Source organism: Macaca mulatta, chromosome 2 (genome assembly GCF_049350105.2).
Source record: "Macaca mulatta isolate MMU2019108-1 chromosome 2, T2T-MMU8v2.0, whole genome shotgun sequence".
NCBI lineage: Eukaryota > Metazoa > Chordata > Mammalia > Primates > Cercopithecidae > Macaca > Macaca mulatta.
In genome coordinates this window covers 36,124,802-36,151,996 of record NC_133407.1, presented here as the reverse complement: position 1 = coordinate 36,151,996, position 27,195 = coordinate 36,124,802, and the positions used below count along the sequence as shown (strand labels likewise).

General features: G+C 40.0%; 1 protein-coding gene across 2 annotated transcripts in view; it reads right to left on the bottom strand.

The window, feature by feature from the left end:
* TMEM108 (transmembrane protein 108) overlaps nt 1–23,920 on the bottom strand; it is a 336,820-nt gene extending 312,900 nt beyond the window's left edge. The window contains 2 exon segments of one of the 2 annotated variants that reach the window (NM_001265634.1): nt 15,903–16,021; nt 23,824–23,920. The gene's annotated coding sequence lies outside the window, so the exon portion shown is untranslated. 2 annotated transcript variants of the gene reach the window in all.
* Between the last annotated feature and the right edge of the window lie 3,275 nt (nt 23,921–27,195).

Here is a 27,195-nt window from a genome sequence, read left to right as displayed (position 1 = left end):
ACCGCGCCCGGCCGCTAGCTATTTTTTATGCATTGGGTTAACAGGTTATGATTTTCCAATGTCAAAAAATAGTATGATGCTGCTAAAGGAACATCAGAAAAGAAAAACCGAATGAAGGAATGACTAAGCATAGGTTTTACTTGCAAAGCTAATAAGTGACCTTTTCTCCTAGAAAATGCACTCTTGGACTTTCTCTCCAACACTGCCATCCAGAAGACTCACCGTCCATGCTATTAGATTTAAATTGCAGGTTTTTAGGATACCTGATTAATTGCCAATGACGGAAACTACTAGTTCCTTTTGAAAAATACATGCCCAAACTGGTAGCAACACTCAGTTAAATGGTACTGGAGGTCTACACATTGTGCCCAAACCCCTTCCCTTTAGTGTGAAGCAATCACTGATATTCCTTTCATATTTGGATAAACCCTCAAAGTAAAGTGATAAATCTGAATCCAAATGCCATTATAAAATTTCTACTTGGTGGGTACTTACATATTCCACACACCAGTGTAGTATGCCTACTTAGTAACATATTACCTTGAAATTATTCTAAACTGTAAACTCCTAGGAAACAAGGACAGCTCTCTGTATTCATATCCCCTAGTATTATAGGGTATATACAGTTAATAGATGCTCTATGAAAGCAATGTCCAATCCTCTGTACCCATTTAATGCTCTGACTTAATTAGATAATGCTGCAAACACTTGGTCAATAGGGCAATGTTTGTTTTAAATACTGTTGTGACTTTTAAGAACAAGACATGCCCATTGTACAAACATTCAAACAACACAGCAAAATGCCAAAGTAAAACTAAAAATCACTTGGAAAAAACACTGATAAGATTTTGTTGAACACGCCTTGCATGTTCATATACATGCATACATTTACAAACAATTTTACATAAACGGGCTCATATTATTTATGTTATCTATGATCAGAATTGTTTTAAATAATATGTCAGGGATACCCTTCCATTAAAAACAAATAAAGAACTACTATATCATTTTAAAAAATCATATGTAAATCTTTGTTTACTAAAAAATAAAAAAATAAAAATCAAAAATCATATGGTATTCCACAGTTAACATGTATAAGTATCTAGTTTCCTAATAATAAATTAGTTAACAAGTCTCCCACTAATAGGTATTTAGGTTATTTCTAGATTTTTTCGTACAAACACAAACCTGTAGTGGGTATCTCTGTGCATATATTGTTTCATGGCTATACAGTTAGACAAATACTAGAAGTTGAATTGCTGGGTCAAAGTGTACATACATTTTACACTTTTATATATCTTGCCAAACTGCCTTCCAGAAAGATAATAGCATAGACAAATACTAGAAGTTGGACAAATACTAGAAGTTGAATTGGTGGACAAATTCTAGAAGGTATTTTCATCCTCATGACCTAATTAGCTCTCAAAAACTCCACCTGGAAATACTATCACATTGGAGATTAGATTAAAACATGAATTTGGGGGATATACAAACAGTCCATAAAATTATCAAAATGTAAGCTATTCATAGAATAGCTAAGCCATGGGCCCCAGTGAAATGCAAAATCAAATTACTTGAACAATGAATGTTTTCTCAGCACCCCCACAAAACTCATAGGGATAAGCCCAGGGCAGGGGAGAAATCTGTGCTACAGGCCACGCTCTGCTACACGTGAGCTACTGACTGACTTTGGGCAAGTCACTTCCTTTCTCTGGGTTGATAATCCTTAGCTTAAACATCATGCCCTCACAAAAGCCTTCTCAGACCACAAGGCAGCTCCCCATCATGGGCTTTTGTAGTTTTTGGTACTTAAATCTCTCCTCAGACTTTTAATTACTTGCTCAATGTCTATCCTCTCCAACTGATGGAAGCTCTATGTCTATCCTCACCTCATATCCCCTGCTCCTTACACAGTGCCTGGCACAAAAGGGATGAAGAAAGGAAGGAAGGAATAATAGAATGAATAAATTGATGATCAAAAAATGAGGTGGTAAATCAGATGACCTCTAGAATGTGCTTAAATGCTAATGTATTTAGGGAATTTCTTCCTCTTGAATTCTAAAAATGCTTGTGTCTAATTAGGTTAAAACATTTATGGATCACCTACTTTGAATGGAATCTCATGCTTGGTCTACAGGGAGAAAAAGGGTAGCCAAGGATATGTGAGAATTAGGTCTTGTCCTTGCCCCTCAAAAAAATTGATCTGGCCAGGGGAAAAATGCATTAAACAACTAGAACAAAACAACAGAACAACTTTAACAAAAACAATGATTTTGCATGTAATGGAGAACCTAAGTAACAGAATAATCTGAGTTAGAGGAGTTACACTAACCTTTCCAATTATGAGCCTAACTCACATTATCTGAGAATACACCATACAGAGAGGTGACCTAACCCTTCTGCAGCCGCCCAGCCAATTTATGGGAGATCTGAAAGACGAAAACGTAGCCCTCTCCCATTTCCTAGTAGTAAAGCCCTTTCAGTCAAAAGTGGAGCTCATGTTTCCTGAGATTGCAGGTTCTTCAGAGAGTTACGGGAAAGAGAAAGTTTAAGATTCAACTCAACGAATAAAGGCAGACATGGACAAATCAATCTTAGGCAGACTGCTTTGGAGGTATGCAGAATCTGGACCCTTCTAAAAAAAAGTCACTCCAGCAAGAACCAGGCAAAGTAGTCACTAAATATATGTTTAACAAAAAAATAAAAGAATGGTAAGTAAGTGAAGGTAAAGGGAATGAATAAGACAAATTACTGCAACAGACTGAATGTTTGTGTTACCCCCAAATTCATATGTTGAAAACCTAACCCCCACTGTGAAGCATTTAGGAGGTAAGGTCTTTGGGAGATGATTCAGTCATGAGGGTAGAGACCTCACAATGGGATTAACGCCCTTATAATCCAAGGCCAGAAAGCCAGTCCGCTGTCTTTTCACTATGTGAGGGGGACACAATGAGAAGCTGGCAGTCAGCAACCCAGAAGAGAGTCCTCACCAGAACTTAAGCATGCTGATTTCAGACTTCCAGTCTCCAGAACAGTGAGAAATAAATTTCTGTTGTTTATAAGCCACCCAGTCTTCGTTGTAAGAGCCCTAAGACAACTACAAAGAGACACTGTTAATGCAATGAAACCCCCATATCTGCGCTCCTGCTATGTGCCTCCCACATTGCAGGCAACACAAAGAATGCAAGAGAAGCACATGGCAGGATCCTTGCCTGTAGAGGCCTCCTTATCTAATTGGGGAAACAAAATATGTAATTGAGGGAAAAAAGTTCTAATAAGTAACAAAGTCCCCCAGCCTAAGAAGCAAAGCCAGGTAAACATGGAAGCCTGGAACAGAATTGTGAAATGGGGCTTTGCCCTTGGTACCTCTTGGTCTCCTCTCTGGGAGCCTCTCACCCCTCAGGTGTATTCTTACCCCATCCCTTCCAACCAGGGCAAGAGGGTCTGTAGGCACAGGAGTAGCCAAAGGGCTTAACCACATGTCTCACAGACAAACAAAACACAGGGAGGGAACCCCAGACAGAAAAGGTGGACAGAGAGAGCACAACTGACTGCAGCAGCAATGCTAACTGCTAGGCTGGGGGTGAGCTCCCGTCTGAGGCTTGAAGAGGAGCAGGAGGCAAGTTATTCTCCTCTCCTCAGGAGCAAACCCTTAGAGGTGCTGTCAATCCTTCCAAGGCCCAGCCCAATCCCATCAGCTGTTTTCCTAAATCCTAAGAGAGCAGGGGAGAGCAGGAGAAAAGTTCTGATTAGCTGAGACAGCAAGAAACAGAGAGGTTTATTTAAAAATGAAGGTGGAGTATTTGATCTGCTATACATCTCTCTTCTCATCTACTTTTTTTCCCTGGTACTCATAATTACAAAAACAAGTTTTTTTAAAAATCGAGAGTTAAAAAAAAAAATCCAACTTACTCAAAGGCTGCATTTCTTGCTTCCTCCAACTACGAATATTTTTAGCATGGAAGGATGCATGGCAGAGGCCCTGGTATCTCTCCTTCAGAAGGATTAACAAGTAACTTAGTACAACCAGTCTCACAGTTTGTTGTTACCAGGCACCCTTTCTTCTACCTAAAATGCACTCAAACACAGTCACTCCCTCCATCATCAGTACTCACGAAGAAGAAAGGTCAGAAGCTCCTGTTGCCAGCCTATAAAATCTCCCCATTCAAGAGTTAAACTAGATATTTCTGATTATGAATCTTCTTCAAAGTATCTTAATTTTTCTCGAAAAGGGTATCTGAGAAGAATATACTGATAGATTTTTTTCATACCACCAATTTTCCCATGGCCTTTTATATATTTCTCTCAAGAGCCTGTGGTAAAAACATACATGACCACAAAATTTAAACAACCAGTAAAGGTTCAATTAGCAATATACATGAATAACGAAAGAATGCAGAAGAATCCCAACAGTTATACTTGTGTCTTCTCACCAATAAACTCATGGCAAAAGGAGATAAAGTTAATTCCATGAAAACCCACATACATATACAACTAACAGCCCATATTTATTACGAAAAAATAGATCAAACTAGAAAAATATAAGCATTAAGTTATTCTCACTTTGAGTAGAAAAAAAATTTAAAGTCTTATTTTAGTACATGAGACAATAAGGAAAATAGAGAAAAGGGAGTAAGAAACAGTAAGAAGGGACGGAAGGTGGTAGTTTGAGAAACCAAAATTTATAGACCTCACATTATGGCTTAAATCATTTGAGCAAGAGGTTGAGACTTACGTTTTAAACAGAATGAACAATGAAACCCTGACACTCTTGTAGCTGACAGACAAGGGCAGAATTGCAGGGAGAGCATCACATTGTCTGAGAACACTGGCAGGTTTAATTCATGCTAAACATGTTATAATTGGGAATCAATATGGGGCAGAGTCTACTTAAATAAACTCCGAGGGCTTGTCTAAGCAACCTTGTTAACGTCATGTTGCATTTTATTAAATGATATTCAGAATAAAAAGCTGTTGGAAAACTTGGTTTTAAAGAGGTATTCTTTAAATCACAGCATTTGATGTTCACGATAAATGTCACTTTACATGAAAGGAAACAAATGCCGAGAAAATGAATTAGTGCTCAAGGCAGCAGACAATGGCTATGAAATTGCTGTCAGTTTCTGATATGGGCAGATATACCAGGACATTCTGAATGTCCATGAACAATGTTTTCGCAATCACAGGTAGGAGGAGGAGAATGTATCTTTAGGTGCTCACTGATAGGATTAGGTCCTATCAAAGGACGATGTGGTTAGGGAAGGTATGAAACTGGCAGGTAGAGGATGGCTAACCACGAATTGTGATGCAGACCAGCTCTGGAATTCTGATGTTCAGTAACTTTATCAGAAAGCACATATGCATACTGTTGGGATGAACAGGCAGAAAATAGAACCTGGGCAGGACAGTTCCCTAGCACCATGCCCATAAGCATCCTATAAGGTAGTCATGATTCCCATTCTAAAAGTAAAAACATTGAGGCGAAATTAAATATTCTGCCCAAAGTCACATTTCTAAAAAATGATAGGGACAGGATAGAAATGCAGATCTATCTGGCTACAGGACCCAAAGCCTATCAATGCTACCAAGTGGTCACTGAAAAGAAACAGGAGCATTCTACACAGGGAGGAGAGAATGGGACCAAGGACCAGTTTGGGTAAAAAAGAAGTTTGTGCATAGGAAGAGCAGAAAGAAATTCAGACAGGGAAGTTGGAATCAGCCTGTGTCTTTATGCCTACTTACAAAGCACCTTGTCCTGCAGCCAGGTGAGAACCATATAACTCTGGAAATAAAATAAAGATGTAAGAAGAAAGGCAAAGAGACTAAAGAACTTAAGGTAACAGGGTTAATGGAAGGAAAAAATGGAGGATTATGTGTAGAAACACCAGAGGAAACCAAAAGTTAAAATCCAGGACTGTACTAATATGGGATTTTGCTCTCTCAAAGTAAAAATGTTATTTTCTAAGTTGAGAATCTCTAAATAATGTCTAACATTTAATGCCTAGTAAATACTGTTCTAATGACAATAATTAATTTCAGAAGTGATCCAGTAAGTTCTTTCCAGTGGAAAAGAAATAGCTTTTGATAGTCAGGGGAAGCATGCTCCTCCCTGTCTGCCTTCTTCCTTGTCTGTGATGGGCCCTCTAAACGGGTGTGCTGATAGGGATGGGTCACGTTTGAGGACAAGGCATCAGTCACAGCTTTGCTTGTTTGAAAAGCGAAGGCGAAGATTCAACAGTGGGCATGGAAAGAAAAAGGCTGAGAGGAGCTGCCTTCTCCTGTGGTTCATAGGAAGAATAGGGCAATTCAGGGCTGAGGGTTTCAGTCCTAGGCCCTCAGGGATCTGCATCCAAAGTCCTGCCTCCACCACCCCTGTGCACATTTATCCTGCAGGAACCTCATGGGGAGTAGCCAATGGCAGGATGGGAATAAAGGATCCCTGGCTCTTGGCCATTGTTCGGAATCTCTTTACACCCTGGAGAGAGCAGATATCTTTACTGTTGCTAAAGAATCTTCAACAAGGCTGCAAATTAATTCCTGATTCTATGAGAACAAACATAATTTTGTTTTATTTTTGTAGAAAAATTGTATATGCACAAATTTGAGTCACTTAATCTTTCACTTATACTGTAAGATTAATGCTTCTTTAAAATTAAAATTGAAGATTTTGATCTTCTGGCAACATGTGGTTATCCACATACAAATCTTCCTGTTCAGGAGAAACATGGTTATATGTTAAGACCAATTAGATACGATTCTATATTTTTCCTTTTTATTTTTAAAAATTCAATACAGGGGATGGGGATCTTCACAGAGTCAGAAGAGAAACTGGAGCAAATGTTTTATCTCTACTCTTTTCACCTCAGCAGTCAGCAGCTGGGTTGAGAAAGTTGATTCCAATCCCCATCACCCTTCAATAACAAACCACATTCTTTCCTCAACCAGCAATTGAAGAAGCCCTGCTGAACCTCTTCTCTTCAGACTCCCTTTCAACAAAAGTTGCATATCTCTAAGGAAATACTAACTTATTCTCTGTATGTGGTGCCACCATGATCCAGCTACTTGAAGGGAAGTTTAAGAGCCTTAAATGAATTCAATGAAATGATGAGCTGTTTGTGCTGCCATGGGTCACTCCACTCACAGCTGTGCAAGTCCAAATAGAGCCAGGACCATCATTCTTACCCTGACACAGAATCATAAAGAAAGACAGAGCCTTCTGCAGTATTAGAATGCATTCCCTTATAAGTCACACTCAATCACTGGCTCAAATGAAACTAATGCTCCAAGATTGGGGGAAAGTGAACAAAACACACTGTGTGAGGTAGTAATCCCCAAATGTCAACATTTGTATGGAACTTATTTTTAGAGTAATAAGCCAAGTTATTTTCCTTTATCACAACTGGAGTCTTACAAACCCAGCTGTTGAACAACATTTGTCAAAGATGTCAAAATGTCTTTCAGCATTTAGAAAGTCACCTAGTCATTATTCCTGTGCAACACATGGGTGGCCAAAAGAATCAAATTTGACAGATAGAAAAAATAAGATAACTGTTTGGGAAATACAACTCCCCACTTCCCAATCATCCAGTCCAACAATTTCCCTACTACTCAGCACCAGGATAGAATCAGACTTCTCAAAAAAAAAAAAACAGATGCATGCTTTTTCACAATTGCTACTAAACATGTATGCTTTCTGAATAATCTTCCAGTTCTCTGTTGTCCATATAACCCACACATACTATTTATAATGATTCAACGAATTAAGAATTCAGGGTCGTTATACTAGACTGAGGTTTCATGTTCTACTCCAGCACTGCTCTACCCCAGTGGGGTCTCAGTCGACCCCATCATTACTTTCTTCTAAAGAAACTGCCAGGCCCATAGCCCTTACTAAAGCAAATATCCCTAAATCACAGCTGTTTGGACCAGAAGAGAGCATCAGCAGCTCTAAAATTGCATGGTATAAAGCTTTAACCGTCAGGATGATAGTTACTACAAAACCTATCATACTCCTTTTTTTCTTTTGGAGTTTGGTCTATACGCAGATCATTGGTTAGGTTGTGGGAACAATAAATGGAAGCAGGAACATGAGGAACAAGAGAGAATCTAAAACGGAAATGCTGAACCACATTAATCATCTAAAAGTAGAATATGGACTGACCAACATTGTTAGTGCAGACATACCCTTGAGCTACAACAGATCAGAACAATCTTCCTGCTCCTGAGTTAAGTCCTGACTCCATGAGGTCCAGTCAGACTATTTGCTCATCCTAAAAGGCCCCTGAGATTCTTCACAGACTTGCCACATGACTGAAATTCTGTTTTCCTTATTTTCTCGTGCATCTTTAGTTAAGCCTTCCATTTTTAAAAGTAACTTGAGTTTCCATTCTTGTAATCAAAATAGTCTATGTAGGCCCCTTGGCAAGACGTCTAAAAGTGTTCTCCTTTTCTTTGCTAATTGCAGAACAATTCTCAGATCTCCCAATAGTCTACACATAGCCTCACAAATTTAGGGGCTACTTTGCCAATATGGGCAATCACAGAAAAAGAAAGCAAATGGCTGGAAAAGCCTTTCTCCCTTGGATTGTCTGTAAACTGCTCTTATTGCATTTTTCCCTCAGTAGATCACTGTCGTGTAGAGCACAATCTACTTTCAAGTAGATGTAGGAGATTTAGCTGCAGTGAATCAAAATAAAAATGCAGCATCTTGTGGGAGCCTCAGGAGTTCCTCTACTCTCTGTGGCACGGACAACCCCCTATGGTTTCTGGGTTGGTATCAAGCCTCTGAAAGCAAGTCTTGCAGTAGCAGACCCTGATTTTCCTGATCCCAATAGAATAATATTGGCTACCAACAGTGCTGCCAGCACCAGGGAAAGATTAGGTGATATTAGAAATTAATGAACCAGACACTCAGAGCACCTGCATCTTCCCCGACTCTAATTACTCCTCCCTCTCCCCATCAAAAAAGAAATAAACAAACCATCAAACTCATCTCTTTCTAGCAGTCAGTGATTCTCAATCAGAGTTGTAGGGGGACATCTTGATTGACACAATGACTTGGTTAGAATAATATGGGCATTTTGTGACCAGAGAGCCCAAATATCCTATAATAGACAGGAAAATTCTACATAACAATGATTCATTTCATCAAAATGCTAATAGCACCCACCTTGAGAAAACTGAGCCCCTTCCAACATTTAGGGCAGAAAAAAATGAGTGAGAAAGGCAAACTAAAGGGGAAAGAACATTTTAAAAATCTATAGCTAACATCATATTAAATGGTGAGAAAATAGAAAGTAGAAGTTTTCCTACTAAGATCAGGAACAAAGCAAGGAAGTGCCCTGTCACTACTTTTTTTTTTTCAAACATTGTACTAGAAGTCCTAGGTAATGCAATAAAACAATAAAATAATATAAAAGGAATACAGATTGGGAAGGAAGAAATAAAAATATCTTTGTTCAGATGATATAATATGATCACCTATGTAGAAAATCTGAAGGAATCAACAACAACAACAAAAAACCTCTGGGACTAGTAAAGCAATTATAACAAGGTGGCAGGATACTAGAATAATATATAAAGGTCAACTGTTTTCCTACATACCAGCAATAAACAAATGAAATTTGAAATAAAAAACACAATACCATTTATTTTAATATCTCCTAAAATGAAATACTTAGGTGTAAATCTAACAAAATGTATACAAGATCTATATGAGGAAAACCAAAACTCTGGTAAAAGAACTCAATGAAGGACTAAATAGATATTCCATGATCATTGATAGAAAGACTCAATATTGTAAAGATGTCAGTTCTTCTCAATTTGATCTACAGAATCAACAAAATCCCAATCAAAATCCCAGCAAGTTATTTTGTGGCTACCAACAAATTGATTCTAATGTGTATATGGAGAGGCAAAACACCCAGAATAGCCAACACAATATTAAAGCAGAACAGAGTTGAAAGACTGACACTACCTGACCTCAAGACTTAACATAAAGTGCCATAATCAAGACAGTGTGGTATTGGTAAAATAACAGACCTATAGACCAACAGAACAGAATAGAGAGCCTAGAAATATACCTACATCAAGAGAGTCAGCTAATCTTTGACAAAGGAGTAAAGGCAGTACAACAAAGCAACAAATGATGCTGGTAAAACTGAACATCCAATGCAAAAAAATTAATCTAGACATAGAACTTATACTCCTTACAAAAATTAACTCAAAATGGATCACAGGCCTAAATGTAAAAGACAAAACTGTAAAACTCGTAGAAGATAACATAGGAAAAAACCTAAATGACCTTGGGTGTGGCAATGACTTTTTAGATACAACACCAAAGGCATGATCCGTGAAGGAAATAATTTATAAACTGGGCTTCTTTATAATTCAAAATGTCTGTTCTCTGAAACATCAGGTCAAGAGAATGAGAAGACAATCCACAGATTGGGAAAAAATATTTTCAAAAGACATATTTGACAAAGGATATTATCCAAAATATATTTAAAAACTTAAAAGTCAACAATAAGAAAACAATCTGAGTAAAAACTAGTCTGAAGACCTTAACAGATACCTCATCAAAGAAGACATACAGATGGCAAGTATGCATATCAAAAGATGTTCTACATCATATGTTATCAGGGAAATGCAAATTAAAACAACACAACACTGAGCTATCATTACACATTTATTAGAATGGCCAAAATCTGAAACACTGACAATACCAAATGCTTGTAAGGATGTAGTGCAACAAGAACTCTCATTCATCGCTGGTGAGAATGCAAAATGCTAGTCATTTTGAATGACAGTTTGGCAGTTTCTTACAAAATAAAACATACTCTTACCATATAAGGCAGCGATCATGGTCCTTGGAATGTTCCCAGAGGAGTTAAAAATTTATGTCCACAAAAAAAACACAAAAAAACCTTGCACACAGATGTTTATATCAGCTTTATTCATGATTGCCAAAACATGGAAGCAACCAAGATGTCCTTCAGTAGGTGAATGGATAAACTGTGGTATATCCAGATAATGGAATATTATTCAGTGCTAAAAGGAAATGAGCTATCAAACCATGAGACATGGAGAAAACTTAAATGTTGGTTATTAAGTAAAATAAGCCAATCTGAAAAGGCTACATATTACATGATTTCAACTACATGACATTCTAGAGAATGCAAAACTGTGGAGATAGTAAAAGAAAAAATAATAGTGGTTCCTGGGGTTTAGTGAAGGGCAAAGGGGTGGGAAGTATGAAAAAGCAGAGCATGAAGGATTTTTAGGGCAGTGAAAATACCTATATACTATAATGATGGATACCTGTGATTATACATTGGTCTAAAACCAAATAATGTACAACACCAAGAATATACCCTAATGTAAACTATAAACTTTGGGTGATTATGATGTGTCAATGTAGGTTCATCAGTTCTAACAAATGTGCCATTCTGGTGGGTGATGCTGACATTGGGGGAGGCTATGCATGTACAGGGAGTAGGAGTAGGAGTAGGAGGAATATGGGAAATCTGTATCTTCCTCTCAATTTTGCTTCAACTTGAAACTGTTCAAATAAAATAAATGAGTGAATAAAGTATTTTTAAAGAGAGAAAGAAAAGCAGGAAGAGAACAAGCAATGCATCCATCAAAAGTAAAACAGTAGGGTTAAGACTATTCAGGGATCAAGTCCAGGCTCTATCCACCTCCTTCCCCTCAACTCCAGCAATACTACTAATTGCCACAAACTCCTTATTCCCATTCCCTCTCCTATGCACAAGAATCTTGGACTCAGGAAACTTTAAATTATAGCTTTTAAAAATTGTGTGACTATATTTCCACATCTTTTCATTTGTTCTAATTATAATTTCTGAGCAACTAATATTGGTAATATTAATACATAATATAAACTGAAAATTCTTCCATGTTGCCAAAGGGCTTAATTACTAAATCTGTGCTGTAATATGTCTGTTGGAAAACTTGTTTAGAGACTAATTCTTCAGGGGATAATTCCTCAGCGATGAAGTTTGAGTATTAATACCCTCTTATGAAACACTTTTATTGAGCCAAGCTGAGAATTAGAAGTAGGGGAGGTGAAAATTCTCCTGCCACCTCTTCCAGACTCTTTGGAAAGCTCTAGGCAGTATCAAAAGAGACATCTTGCACAAACAAGCCTCACCATGAAGGGTCAGGGCATAGAGAGACCAAATGGAAAAAGACAGCTCAGCAGCCTTGGATTAAAGGGCAAATATTTCAGAGGCTGTGGATTTAATTATGTCAGAGACGTACCCATGGCACTTTCTGTAGCAGACAGATGCCTCAGTAAGGTAAAAAGTTCAGCAAGATACACTCACAGACTGAAAGTTTCCCCAGGATGGAGAAGCCCAAAACTTAATCCTGTTTTAAATGAGTTGAGGTCTTATTACAACAAGAGCATACTATCATTCTAAATGTAAGTTTCTGACAAATAGGGGTCTTCACAGGCTAAAGCAGTGCTAACAGATTTCTCTGATGATGGACATGCTCCCTATCTGCAATGTCCAATATGGTAGCCACTAACCACATGTGGCTATAGAGCACTTGAAATGTGGCTAGTGCGAGGAAGAACTGAATTTCAATTTAATTTTAATTAATTTAAGCAAGAAAAAGCCACATGTGGCTAGTGGCTACCGTATTAGACAATGCAGGAAAAGGCTTAAGGCGTCATTTGAGAAAATGATCCAAGAGGTTATCACAAGAAAATCTTATATATGTTCTGACCACCTGAAAAAATACTTTCTCTGCGCCCTCCCCATTGTAAACACACACAGACACCATTTGTAAGAAGTAACTACATCAGAAACCACTAATAATAAAGCAATGCTTCTCAAATTTTAGCATCCATCAGGATCAATGGGAGTCTTGTTAAAACACAGATTATTACGCCTACTCCCAGAAATTCTGATTTAATAGTTCCGTACATTTCTAACAAGTATAAATTATTCTCATGCAGCAGGTTCAGAGGCCACACTTTTGAGTAGTACTAGAATAAAAACTTCAACACTCAAACAGAAGCCTACTCCTAACAAAGCGGAGCTTCTTTCACTTTTCACCTCTCTTCCACACCAAAGTGCCTCTTTCTTCAAGGTACATGGAATCCTTCTTAAACATTCTTATAAGTTTTGCTTAACACTTAGGACTAAAAATGTATGAAGAATGCAAATAAACAAGGCTATCCATGATGGCTTCTCTACACAGTAGATTCAAAATATAGTATATTTGTTGGAAACTTTGTAAGAAAGTCTAATAAATCACAGGGACCAGAAACACAGCAAGGAGGAATGCAAACCTGCCGAGACAGTTTACATCTAATCCCTGCACTGGCCCTGTTTTAGAGTTAAACTGAGCCTTTCTATTAAAATAATGTAGGTTACTTCAGGTCGAGGTCAGAGTTATAGCCTCTTTGACCATTCCAACACATAGTACTAGAAGACTATCAAAAGAACATGTCATATTAAAACATTTATATTTATAATTCAAATGACATATATTAAAGATAACCCCTTTCCATATTCCTAAAGAAGAGAAGAAATAGAAATATAAAAGTTTCTAGAATAAACACTGATCTCCAAACATTCTCTGGTCTTTATTGTATTGTCTGCAAAAACTGATCTGGACCAGCAGTCATTTGGGAGGATAGTTTTCCTTTGGAGGCTATTTCTTTACATCCTTTGGTCTAATAATACATGAGTCACTTTAACATTAGCAGATCACCTTGTCAAATGCAATTTCCTTGACTGCTCTTTTGAACAGCCTTCTTTCTGCCTCATCCACTCTTCCGTTTTTTAACTTTGCAAAGGAAAGTATTCATCCAGAATATATTATCACAATGAACCAGAACATGAAGCCCTTGAATAAACTCAGAATCCAGCACTCTTCATTATTTCCCATACCACACACCTTTGCCCTTCTTCAAACTCCCACAGTTCCTCAGTTAGTGCCATCAAAAGAATTAAGAATTACCCTTGGGTCCTAGAAATTAGGGAAGACGAGTATCGCTTCTTAGAATTGACAGAGTCCCCAAGGAGTCACACAGTACTATGTACATTACTTCATTAGACTATTTAGCTATTTATGTGTGTATATTTTACAGATAGGGAAAGTGAAACAAAATGAAGTTAAATGATTAAAATTCGATACCACAGAACTTCAGAGCAAGATTAAATCACTCTATCCCTTCAGCAGTGTTTCTCAACCAGGGGCAATTCTGCTCTCCAGGGGACATCTGGCAATGTCTAGAGACATTTCTGATTGTCACAATCAGGGAGGGAGATTCTGGCATTTTGTGGGTGGAGGTCAAAAACACTGCTGAACATTCTACAATGCACAGGACACTCCACACAAGAATTGCCTGGCTCAAAGTGTCAATAAATAGTGCAAGGTTGAGAAACTAAATCTGGTCCACTGGCATCTCTAGCATTACTTTATTTGGCCCCAAATCAATAATTAAAGAATGGCACCCTCCACAATGTAGTCCTTGTATAGTATTTACACAGAAACATACCAGCCAAGTGCTATTTCTGACATGCTACACTTTCTAATTACCTTTAAAATAGAGGATATACAGGATATAGTTTTAAAATAGAGGATATACAGGATATAGAGGAAATTGAGCAAAGTTAGCAAAGACCAGCTCCTTTCTTTTAATGAGAAAATCTAACTAAAACCAGCTCCTTTTCTTAGCAACCTCCAGGTGCTGAGTTATAGTCGGCATCTGGCTGCTCACCTGGACTCTTCTCCTGACCTACTTTGCAGCTGCCCTTTCTTTGCTTTATCTCCAAGCATGTGCATCACTTTAAAGCAATAATGATGTACATTTATTAGAATCTCCAGAGATCTCCATCCTCTAATTGTCTATTTTGTTCAGTAAATTGTACTCATTACTGAGCCACATGAGGCACCTAAAGATAACAGCCTTTTCTGGGTGCCCTCTGTCTGAGCCTGGATAATGGGACACTATCTAGCAAATGTTCAGCAGTATTGAGCCAGCTTGCTTAAAAGAACCCTTCAGTTTTCAGCTAAGTATGTTTCTTTAACCTCCTATCCCTCGTTCCTAACCATCCTCAGCTTTTCTTCAATTTATATGAATCATAATTTTCTCTTCAAGGAGTCTGGTTTTAGTTTAAGCTCTAGAAGTTGGAGAGCTCAGAAAGGATGTGATGTCCTTTCCACATCAAACAGTGAATTTCTCCTTCCGGTCTCAAAAATCTACAGCACAAGTGAAAATTCAAAGCCAGTTTTGGTTATAACGTTGCCAGTGACCACACGCATTGTATGAGGGACTGCAAATAGATGAGGCATGAATGGGCATGTGACTTCCAGTGATGCTGGATAAAATAAAATGGAACAGGCAAAACCATGTGCTTTGCCAGTGCTATTATCCACCAAATCTGGAATTTTCAACACTTTGAGAAGTTATTTCCTTCACTAAAAAAGTGATTAATGAAGAAAAAGTTAAGCAGAGTAATCAATGAAGAAGGAAGGTGGTAGGTGAGGGAAACAGAAGCTACCAGACCTAACATATGACGTGGCTATAAGGAAATGATAATCAGGCCTGGTTCCCATCTCTACAGTGCATTTCAAGAGGGCTCAACAGCCCCTCCCATATAAATCACACCCTATACGAACTCACTAAAAATTCCTGTTTTGAAATATTTCCTTGCATAGATTCCATCCCATCACCATTGTCATGGTTTTCTCTTCATAACTGCTGCTTTGCATGGTACCTATGAGTTGAATCAATAAAGGCTTTTAGGAGCCTTTCACAGACAGGGCGTCATATTGCACTGACTCCAAGAGACAGGTGAGACAAGAGCCTCTATGAATTGGAAAAACAAGAAGAACAATGGCAGAGAATGCCTTTGCCTTACCCTGGAGTAGAGGGTGTGGAAGCCTTCAAACGCACTTACATCCTCATGACCCATCGGCTCTGCTGCTTTTCACTGCCCATTCATTTCTGCATGTTGGATGACCACCAATCTATCACCAACTGGCAAAGATGAAAATGAAAAAATGCATTAGGCCAAAGGATCCACAACTTCAAGTCCCAAGTCACTGCTGAAGTGAATATGAGAGTACACCAAGTGCTTACCACATAGACTCAAACATGTATAATAGCTCAAGTTCAATAAAAGTTTATTTCTGATTCATGTATGCATACTGGACAGTTGAACATGTCAGTGGGGTGGACCTAATGCAGTGATCCAGGTACCCAGGCTGAGAAAAGTCCTGCCATGTTTAAAACATAATTTCCAAGGTTGCCCTATGGGTTCTCTCCATTCCAGTCAGCTAAGAATGGAAAACAGTATGAAGAAACTTGCATACGCATTCTCTGTGCTTTTTTTCCTAGAAGTGGATCACAATACTTTTCCACTTCCATCACATTCTGTTGGTTGGCTAAAACTCAATTACACAGTCACACTTAACCTTATGGGCTGCAGGGCAGTGACCAGACTCCATCATACAAAAGTGACTCCAGCCCAATCACGAAGACAGCATTAAGTTTAGAGTAGAGGGTTCTGAATGAGACACTAGCACAGTAACCTCGACTTAGTTACTTAACTACTCTGAGTCTCAGTTTCCTCAGCTGTAAAATACTGTTCCTCTCTCATAGACTCAAAATCGGCCGGGCACGGGGGCTCACGCCTGTAATCCCAGCACTTTGGGAGTCTGAGGTGGGCAGATCATGAGGTCAGGAGATCAAGACCATCCTGGCTAACAAGGTGAAACCCCATCTCTATTAAAAAATACAAAAAATTAGCCAGGCATGGTGGCGGGTGCCTGTAGTTCCAGCTATTTGGGAGGCTGAGGCAGGAGAATGATGTGAACCCAGGAGGCAGAGCTTGCGGTGAGCTGAGATCGCACCACTGCACTTTAGCCTGGGCGACAGAGTGAGATTCCGTCTCAAAAAAAAAAAAAAAAAAAAAAGACTTGAAATGAAACAAAGCAGCACTTCAGAATTTTTTTTTAAGAGATAGGGTCTCACTCTGTTGCCCAGGCTAGAGTACACTGTGTGATGACAGCTCACTGCAGCCTTAAACTCCTCAGCTCCAGTGTTCCTCACACCTCAGCCTCCTGGGTAGTTAGAGCTATAGAAATGTGCCACCATGCCCAGCTAATCGCTTCTTAAATGTATATAGTGATGGAGTCTCACTATGTTATCCAGGGTGGTCTCAGACTCCTGGCCTCAAGCAATCCCCCTGCCTCAGCCTCCCAAAGCACCAGTTGTACCGGCACGAGCCACCAACTTCTTGGAATTTAAGGTGCATGTGCATCCTCTAGGCATCTTGATAAAACGCAGGTTCGGATTTAGTAGGTCATGGGTGAAGCCCGAGATTCTGTATTTCTAACCAGCTCCCACATAATACTCATGCTGCTGTCCTTTGGCATTTTGAGTAGAAAATAGATAAAGGATTAGAGAATATTTTTGAAAACCATAAAATGATTTGCAGATATAAAGAACTATTATCCTGGCACTAATTGATTATAAATAAATACCCAATTAGGCAGCATTTTTTTTTTTTTTTTGAGACGGAGTCTCGCTCTATCACCCAGGCTGGAGTGCAGTGGCGTGATCTCGGCTCACTGCAAGCTCCGCCTCCTGGGTTTACGCCATTCTCCTGCCTCAGCCTCCCAAGTAGCTGGGACTACAGGCGCCCGCCACCACACCCAGCTAATTTTTTGTATTTTTAGCGGAGATGGAGTTTTACCATATTAGCCAGGATGGTCTCGATCTCCTGACCTCGTGATCCGCCAGCCTTGGCCTCCCAAAGTGCTGGGATTACAGGCGTGAGCCACCATGCCCAGCCCCTAGGCAGCATTTTTTAGGATATGTTTAGTCTGGGTACCAGGTACAATTTCTTAGAGTCACAGGATTTTGGAACAGGAAACAATTAAAGTAGTCACTACTCTCTCCCCTTATTTTCCAAACAAGGAAACAAGCTCAGAGAAATCAACCATGCCCCCAAAATCTCACAATAACTCAGCAATATACTGAGATTAGAATGCAGAAATTTGACATTACATAACATAATTAGGTTATTACATAAACCCAATTATCACCTTCTAAAGAAGGAAAGGTAATTTTTATTCTTCTACTAAAGCAAGAACAAATATTACTTTGGCCAAAAAGATACATAGCCAAAAAGGTGCCAGCAGGTGAATTCACCAACATAGGTCACTATGGTACCAAAAGCAGGCAAGGTGTCACAAGACACAAAGCAAGAGATTTTCAAGCAAATGTTTTTCAAAATTCAAAAATTTTGCATTTTTAAACAAGGATTTTTATTTCCAATTTATACAAACTCCCAGTCACTCCTATTCGGAAACAATTAGGAAAAGAGAGAATTTGGGATTGCAAATAGAAAAGGAAAATGATTAGACGAGGAGGAGCAGCAATTTCTGTGGTAAACCCCGGGTACAAATAAAGGAACCTAAAGAGTTTTTAAAATTCCTAGCATGTAAATTATTTTGCATCTCTGGGATCATGGTGGGTCCTAGGAGCCTAGAGTTGAACATGAGGTGTCGTACCTCAGAAGTCAAAAACTCCAAGTCATGAATTAGAAAGGAACTGAACATCTGGAAATCAAGTCAGATTGGGGAGAAGGAAACCTCTTAGTATGGGTGTCATTGTCAATAAAGCAACATGAATTTGAAAGTGCTTTGTTAAAATTAGGAGAGAGTACTTATTGAGGAAGGAATGATAAATGGAAATCAATACTCACATATACATTATTAAGATGGGTAAAATGCTATTAGCATCATTTAGTGAGCAATTTGTTAAAAGGTAAAAATGTTCCTACAAACTTCAATAAGTTTACCCCATACCTTACCCCTAACACTCTTCCACCCTAATGTTTTTCAGCTCCTCAGACAAGAACTCAGAATTCTTACCCTATTTTTTGTGTGTGTGTCACAGACCTCTTTTGTAGTCTCTTGAAGCCTAAGGACCCCCTTCTCAGAATTATGTGTGAAATGTATAAGATAAAATACATAAGATTACAAAGGAAGTGAATTATACGAAAGATTCTCCTATCCAGAGAGATGCTGGGGAGTCCATGAACCCAACTTAAGAACATCTGATTGAGGAATGATTCTTCTAGGATGATGAAAGTTTTTCCTTACAAGAAACAGCATATGCAGAAAAGTTTTAAAGCCTAAAGATGCGCAGTAAAAAATCCTGCTCACAATCAATCAGTGAAGAAAAGAATGCGCTGCAAAGAGAAGCCTGACCTTGAATTTCTGCCAAAACTCAAAGCTATTCATGCTGTTGCTTTAAAGCCCTACATTAAGGAATTACTCAGAAAATTTTCTTGGCCCCAGCCTTGTAGACACAGCATATTCTGTGGCCTGATGGCAGATGAAATAAAGCAGCATTGGAGAAGGGAAAACTATATTGAGTCCTGGGCTTGCATCCTAGTCCTCTAACTAGTTCTCTGCCACTAACTAGCTCTGTTACCTTAGTCAAGTCACTCATCTCTGAATTGAACTCTCTATAAACTGAGAAGGTTAAGTTAAATAATCTTCAAGGGTTTCTTCCTACTCTGAACAGTTAGGATCCTAACATAATGCACAACCATTTCTCTGGAAAGAAACATTAGCAAGACGTCTTTTTGCCCTAAGCTCACAGTATGAATATATTTTCTAAATAATTTTTAGAGTCTTCAGAAATACCTTATGAGAATCACCTAACCATAGAACTTTAGACTTGGAAGAGATTTTAAGAGACATCCACTATCTCATCAATCTCAGTGAACAAGTGAGAAAAGTAAGGTTCAGAAAGGTGAATAGATTGATTTTTAGTCACATAATAAAGTGGCATTAATGGACTGTTGGGCCTACTGCTATCTAGCACAAGCAGGATTTTAGTATTCAGCATTGGTAGTAAAGATAAGCTCATCAGTTCACTTGGAGAGAGAGAAAGAAACCTCAGATAACCTAAGCCATAGGATGGGAGCCACATAAAGCAGCAGGTGACTGGGGTAATGGCACCTAGAAGCAGTGTCCTATACCTCAGGCAGAGTCAAAGCTGGGGCCCTCATTACACACTATAACCTTCCCATCTCAAAGAACAGTAAACAACAGCTAGAGAACAAAGAACAGTTATTTCAAAATAGGTGGATGGATGAATTAACCCTGACTAATAACATCATTAAAACCAAAGCACAAGTTTGGGGCTGCTAATGTAATATTGAAAGGTCAGCATTAACTAAGAAAATCTAAAAACATCTGTTAGGAATTTTCAAGTTTTAGAAGAAATGAATTAAGAATTATTTTGACCTATCTTCTGTGGACAGCCCTGAAATACAGTGACTACTTTATCAGCATTATTTTTACTGATACTCTCACTGCTATCTTCAGAGCATGCACTTACCAGCTACTGTTCAGGTTTAAAATTCACATGTACATTTCCATAGTCCCATCCATGTGTGTAGACTAGTTTCACATGCAAGTAATTAGAAACGATGAAGTTGTTGGAAACTTTCATGAAATCGTGATTATTATGTTTAACTAACCAACGATATGTATGCTGGGTGCATTTAAAGCCTATGCTATGATGCTTGTCAGTTTACTCTCTGCCTTTTCCCTTCAGAAACATGCAAGTACAGTCAGTGTAATCACAGCCATTCCTCAATCCCCATGACACACATTATTCCTACCTTATGTAAACAGTTACGGCTTTCAGAACTATTTTCTTTGAGATTTTGAGGGCTGACATAGCCTTTCAAAATTTTCTGACTAGAGGCTACACACACTGCTGATTTGCCAGCTCCATAGTTCAGCTCCTCCAGGAATTCCCAGAGGCAGCAGTGCCATCTACTGGTAAGGAGGGTACAACTTGGTTTCCGGGAGCCTTGGGGGTGACACCAGCCAAGAACCTGAGGAACGGCAGCCTAGATTTAGGTCTTTGAGAGCCCTTCTTTTCTCAAGCACATTACAAGCATAACTGATGCTTACAACCTGAGACACGTAACTACCACAGGAGCTTTCATCGTGTGAATGGTAGGTCCTCTGGAAGCCACATAAAGCCAGCCAGGCTAGCCAATGAGGCAGCTCTGCCTTGAAATGCCTCCTCAAGGATCCAAAAGCAGGCAGCAGAGCCCTACTGAATTAAACATTTCCTGGCTCTCCTCTTTCCCCAATGCTTCCCTATGAGATGATCTCACCCAGTGCCCCCACCTGTGGCACTGTTAGCCAGCTGTATCTTACAATATCTGTCCTAAGGAAGGTGCTCAGATCCCTCTCAATATGAAGGCTCTTATACTTACACAACGTGACACAGATCCTCCTCAAAGGACACTACTGCTTAGGCATGCAGGTCGGACTCTAATCTCTCTCATTCACTCTCTGTCCTTCCCGTCCCTGACCCAGGGGACAGAAACGACAGAAAGGAAAAGATTTTGTTGTTGCTTTGAAAGCAACACTAGTGGGCTTTTATTGAATCAGGGAATAAAACCTTGTCCTATAGGTCACTGAAGTATGTTGCTAGATGGACTAAGCCTGTCAATCTTTTTGTTATCCCCTGCATAACCTAATCAGTGTTTCCCAACCTTTTCAAAATCCCTGCCTCCCTTCCACAGGCCAAACAAACAATGCATACCCTCTGTGGTTTATGGAACAAAGATGAGTTTCTTTCCTCTGAAAATAGAAGTGCATACTATGCCACCTACCTTACCCTCAGCATTCTTTTCTCCCCTCTACTCCATGCCACTTAAAAAAAAAAAAAAATCTCTGGCCGGGCATGGTGGCTCACTCCTGTAATCCTAGCACTCTTAGAGGCTGAGGCAGGTGGATCACGAGGTCAGGAGTTCGAGACCAACCTGGCCAATCTGTTGAAACGCAGTCTTTACTAAAAAATACAAAAATTAGCAGGGCATGGTGCCGCACACCTGTAATCGCAGCTACTCGGGAGGCTGAGGCAGGAGAATTGTTCGAATCCAGGAGGTAGAGGTTACAGTGAGCCGAGATCGCACCACTGCACTCCAGCCTGGGTGACAGAGTGAGACTTTGTCTCTAAAAAAAAAAAGAAAACTCTGATAACGTTTTAAATTATTCCCACTAATTTGGTTTGTGTGACAGTCTATCAGGTGATAACCTATATTTCACTTTACTAGGGTCATTTGTGATATTCTGAATGAGCTTTGCAACAACTTGTTCTTTTACTTTCATTCATCTCAGAAAACCGACAAAAGTTGATTTGCTGTGGCTGATAAACCTGAATTTGATCCCCTTAACAAATTTAGGTGTTTCCTCTTAAAAAAAATATTTATCTTGCCTAGTAAACTGATTTATTAGCAAGTGTAGACATTTCACAGGCATGGGGTGTGTTTTAGAGGTTTGAAATCAGGTCGTTTCCTAAAGAAACATGATGTTGTACAGGAAATGTTAAGAGCTATAAAGGGCTTTGAAGGTATCAGGATGTCCCCAAGGGACAAGGTAGTGAGACCCTTGCCCATCTCATACCAGAAAGAGATCTGAATGAATTACATGGAAACTCCAGAACACAGTAATATCTTCATAATGAGTTAGTTGAACCATTTCTTACGGAGTCGATTACCAGGTGTATTCAACAAATCAAGAAGTTAACCCGTGGAAAATTGAAGGGACTTTTTATGTTTGCCTATGAGCTGTCTGGGAAAATGGAGGAGAGGCAGGGAATACCTTGCACAGCTCAACCTGCTCTTAAGTTCCTGGACACACCTTCCCCTTTTTAAAGTATGATTTAAAGGCAACAATCCATCTCCCCCGGACTCCCATACAAACCTCTTTTGGCAGCCAAATGGTCTTCATCAAGCACACACTTTTCAAAGAATTAAGGAGGTCTGAGTAGGTGTAGTTTAGACCCTGCCTTCCCTCTCCCCACAACCCAGTAACATGCTGAAAATAAGTAATTACCCTCCTGGGCACCCCCAGGAAAACCTGTTTACAGAAACTACAACTCTTCCTCTGAAAAAAAACCTTATCTTCTTAAGGAAGAATCTCAGTGTGATGGTCTGGTCTGCAGTTCACTGCAGGCATTTCCCTCCTCACCATTTACCAGTCATCAGTTACGCTGTATCTGAAATTCCTTTTTGTAGCCTCTCATTTAGACCGGCTCCACCGGTGCCCAACTGCTTAGAAAAAAAAAAGAAAAAAAATAGCCTCTGAACGAATCTCTGGATTCCTCCAGCAGGCTCAAAGCGTTCAATTTCGCTGAAACTCTGGGGTGAAAACCGCCAGGTCCAGCGGGCAGAGCAACCTCCCGGGCAGCACAGGGGTTCCGTTCCCGGCGAGGCCGCCCGCACCTAGGCAGGAGGGCTCTTCGCACAGCTGCGCTAGAAATTCGGTTTCGCTCGCGGCCGCGGGATTAGTTCGAGTCCCACGGGCTGGCCAAAGTGACACTACATTTCTTCTTCGTTCTCGCATGTGACAAGTCCCCCTGCATTAAAGCCGCCTCCTCCTCGGCCCCAATCCAGGTCCAGCGCCCCTGACGCCCGCGCCCCATCACCCGCACCCTCCACCTGGGGAGGGGGTTCATGCCAGCAACCCTCCGGGCGGGAAACAAAGGCGGAGGCAGGGCTGCCAGGTGGGCAACTACCCTCGGGCAGACCCGTCACCGCAGTGGGGAGGATGGGAAGGTGCCTGAGAGGATAGAAAAAGGGAAACCAAGGCAACTGGGACTGCATCCTCCCCGAAGCTGGGCTCCCGGGGCAAGCTGACCCCACACCTCCCCGCGCCCCGCCCAGCCCTGCCTAACCCGCTTGCCGGGACCCAGCATGGGAGGGACTGGGGGCCGCCCGCAGCGCCGCTTACCTCGGGAGAAGCGCTCCGGCTCCCTCCGACGGCTCAGGAGAAAGCCCCACCACTCGCGCACGCGCTCTCGCGCACTCGCGCCTTAGCCCCTCGGGCCCCCGCGCGCGCCTCTCCGACTGGGCTCTAGCCCGCCCCGGCCTTGTCCGTCAGCGTCTGCAACAGCCAATCCGGTCGCACAGAAGGCTCAGCTCCAGTCACGTGGTGAGACCAGCCAATCACCAAATTGCCCTCGGCAGCGCCCGCTCCGATGTCCCTGGGGGTTCGGTTGCTACCTAGCGGAGCGGGTGTGAGGCGGCATAAAGGGTTGAGTCTCTGTTTTGGGGGGCTGAGTGGCAGTCAGTTGATCAATTACCAGATCAATTGACTTCTCAAATTATAATATAAATAAGAATCACTTGACTATCTTGTTAAAATGCGGATTTTGATCCAGAAAGTCTGGGATGGGTACCTGAGATCCTGCATTTCTAATAAGCTCCTAGGTGGCGATGACGATGTTCTTGGTCGGAGGATCACGCTTTGAATTGCACCTGTCCGAAAGTAATGGCTGTAGCCCCAGTTCCAAGTAATTTGAAAGTTGCACCTTTCTTGTCCTTCCACTGATGAGAAGCATTCCTGTGACTGGCTACTTGGGTTGTCCTGGTTATGCTTACAGTTTGGGCACCAGCTGACGGAAGGTGTGTTTAATCCCCCCCCCCCCCCCCATAACCCACCCTTGGACTATGGAGCAGCAATCATGCCAACTTGGTGACTGGAGTGTGGAGCCGGAAGTGGAGACGGAATGGCCATGGAAGAGAACACTGTGTCTACGTTAATCCTAAAGGGTTGGGTGTGTATGTCTGAGTGGCGCGGTGCCAGACTCTTGGCCAGAGAAGTGTTATAAGTGGTCCCTGCTTCTCAAAATGTAACAGTCTGTTGTAGAACTACACAGGCTAGCTCAGAAAGAAGCATGTGTGGTAAACATCCAGGCAGCTAACGGTCACAGCACAAATTCAAGCATAAGCTAAAGAGGTTGTAAAATAATATGCTTTGGGGATCTTAAAAACTGTCCAAATATTCTTCTGTCAGTAATTCCAGAGTCAAGAAGTTAGGACTCCCACTGGCTCTGTCATCTTCTCTCAAATTTGACCTAAAGACTCAGTGTTTTCGGACTGGTCAGCTAGAACCTTTGTCGTTCAGCATAGCCAAGCTCTTATTACCCAATAGTGTACCGCCGTGGTTCAAGATTCTTAAGTGCTGAACTCTCCAAAACCTTCATCTCTCATCTCTTCAAACCAGGTGGTATAACCCTGCTTCAGCTTTTCTTTCTCGCTATTTATCAAGGTGATCAAACTATCTCTTAGAGAAAACTTCACCTTTGTCAGTGTGTCTTGGACTTCTCTGGCTTCTCGAGCCTGGTTAGACGGTAAAAGATTGTGGGGCCCTGTGCCTGGAGATTCTGATTGGGATGAGAAGTGGGGCTTGGACAGCTATAGGTTTAAAAAGTTCCACTGGCAATTTGATGTCCAGCCATGCTTGAGAACACTTGCAGAAGCTGCTAGATCGATAGACTCTTTTGTTAACAGGGAAAACTAAACTCTGCAACACACATCACTAATGACATACACACTCTCTAAACAGAAGAAAGTTTCCACATAATTTTTGAGAACTGATTTTTAAAGGCCAAAAATAATTCATAGGTAACAAATACTCCAAAGACTAGTCAATGGGATAAAATGAAAAGTTAGGTGCACAACTAGGTTTAATTTCAATTGATGAACTAAATATTTCCAAAAGAATGTATTGCCTTTTGTTAACCATGCCAAACTGATAAACTCTCTGGTGATAGCTTTACTTGTTTTATGCCCTTCTTAACTAAAACAATTTCCATTTGAGCATTTATTTTTATTTTTTATTTTAAGTGCCAGGGTACATGTGCAGGATGCGCAGGTTTGTTACAAAGGTAAACGTGTGCCATAGTGGTTTGCTGCACCTAGCAACCCATCACCTAGGTGAGTCTATTTCAAATATTCCAAGGATTTCCAATTCTCTTTCCTGGCGTTTTACCACATTCTATTACTTTTTAAAAGTGATTAGTGCCTGCACCTTGGAAAACTGTTGCACAGAGCTTTTTTATGGAGTGATATTCAATGTACTGGAATATGATCTACTTAGATTTTAACTAAATTAGTGATACCCCTCAGAACATTCTACCAACACCAGCTATCTTACTCAAAAGTGACTTTATTTGTGACACCAGAAATATGGAAGCCCAATGTGTGAGCCTGCAAACTAGCTTCCCTCCTTCTGTGACACTTTTAAAAATATATTTCACAGCATTCAAATGGCGGAGAAATTTTTCTCACCTTGTAAACTTGCTTTATCTATTGAGTAAAACAAGGACAGTTTTCACTGCTACTTAACTAGTAGGAGTAACATAAATTTTTAAGTAGGAAAAAAAGCATTTATTTTTCTCTTTGTGGTTGTCATCATTACAGAAAGAAGCAACAAGAAACAAAGACTCTCGCTTGATATAAATTTGAAAAAAAAAAAAATCCAGGCTGTCATTCATTCTCTGTTTTTCGGTCTACTTCCCTCATATATATAACCTAATTTTCCTGTCTCAGGAAGTGGATATATTACTAACCTGATATGAGTTAGCTCAAAGCAGGTTTCCTACCCCTTAGTCCAGAAATTGCTCAGCAAGAGATTTAGGTATATTTGAAAAGAAAGAAAAAGATAAGATATAAGCCATCCACCATTTTGCCAAGTCCCAGAAATCCACCCATTGCTGTATTATAACCAGAACCCCCATAGACTGCTTTCTAATTGCTAATTACCTTTTTATCTCTCAGACAATAAATAGCTTCTCTAAACTTAATTGATTTCATTCATGAAGACCCATAGATTACCTAAGGTTCTAGTCTCCATCTGTCATATAAATCCTGCCAGGATAACATTTTGTATCTATGTATCTGTGTTTTGATAACTGATACTTTATCCCTTTTCTGTGACTGTGTACAGATTTAACCCAACCACAAGGCATTTTTGTAGAAAACTTAGTTTTCTTTATATTCTCTATAACGAATGTTAAGAATATAAAGACTCACTTTTATATTTTGACAAAACAATTTAAACTTAAAATATGTATAGATAACATATACCCCTCTGTACCTCCCCCAACTTAAGAAATCAAGCATTATACATACAGTTGAAGACCCCATGTGCCCCTCTCAACAGCTGATTTTTTTTTAAATGGAGATTTCATAATTAGCAAGCTTACTCACCAAGGAGAGATAATGGTTTATGGAAGGAACACTATTTCATGCATGTAATAGGCAATACAAGTGTAAATGGGCAAAAGTCTTACTGAATAAAATATTTGGACATTCCAAA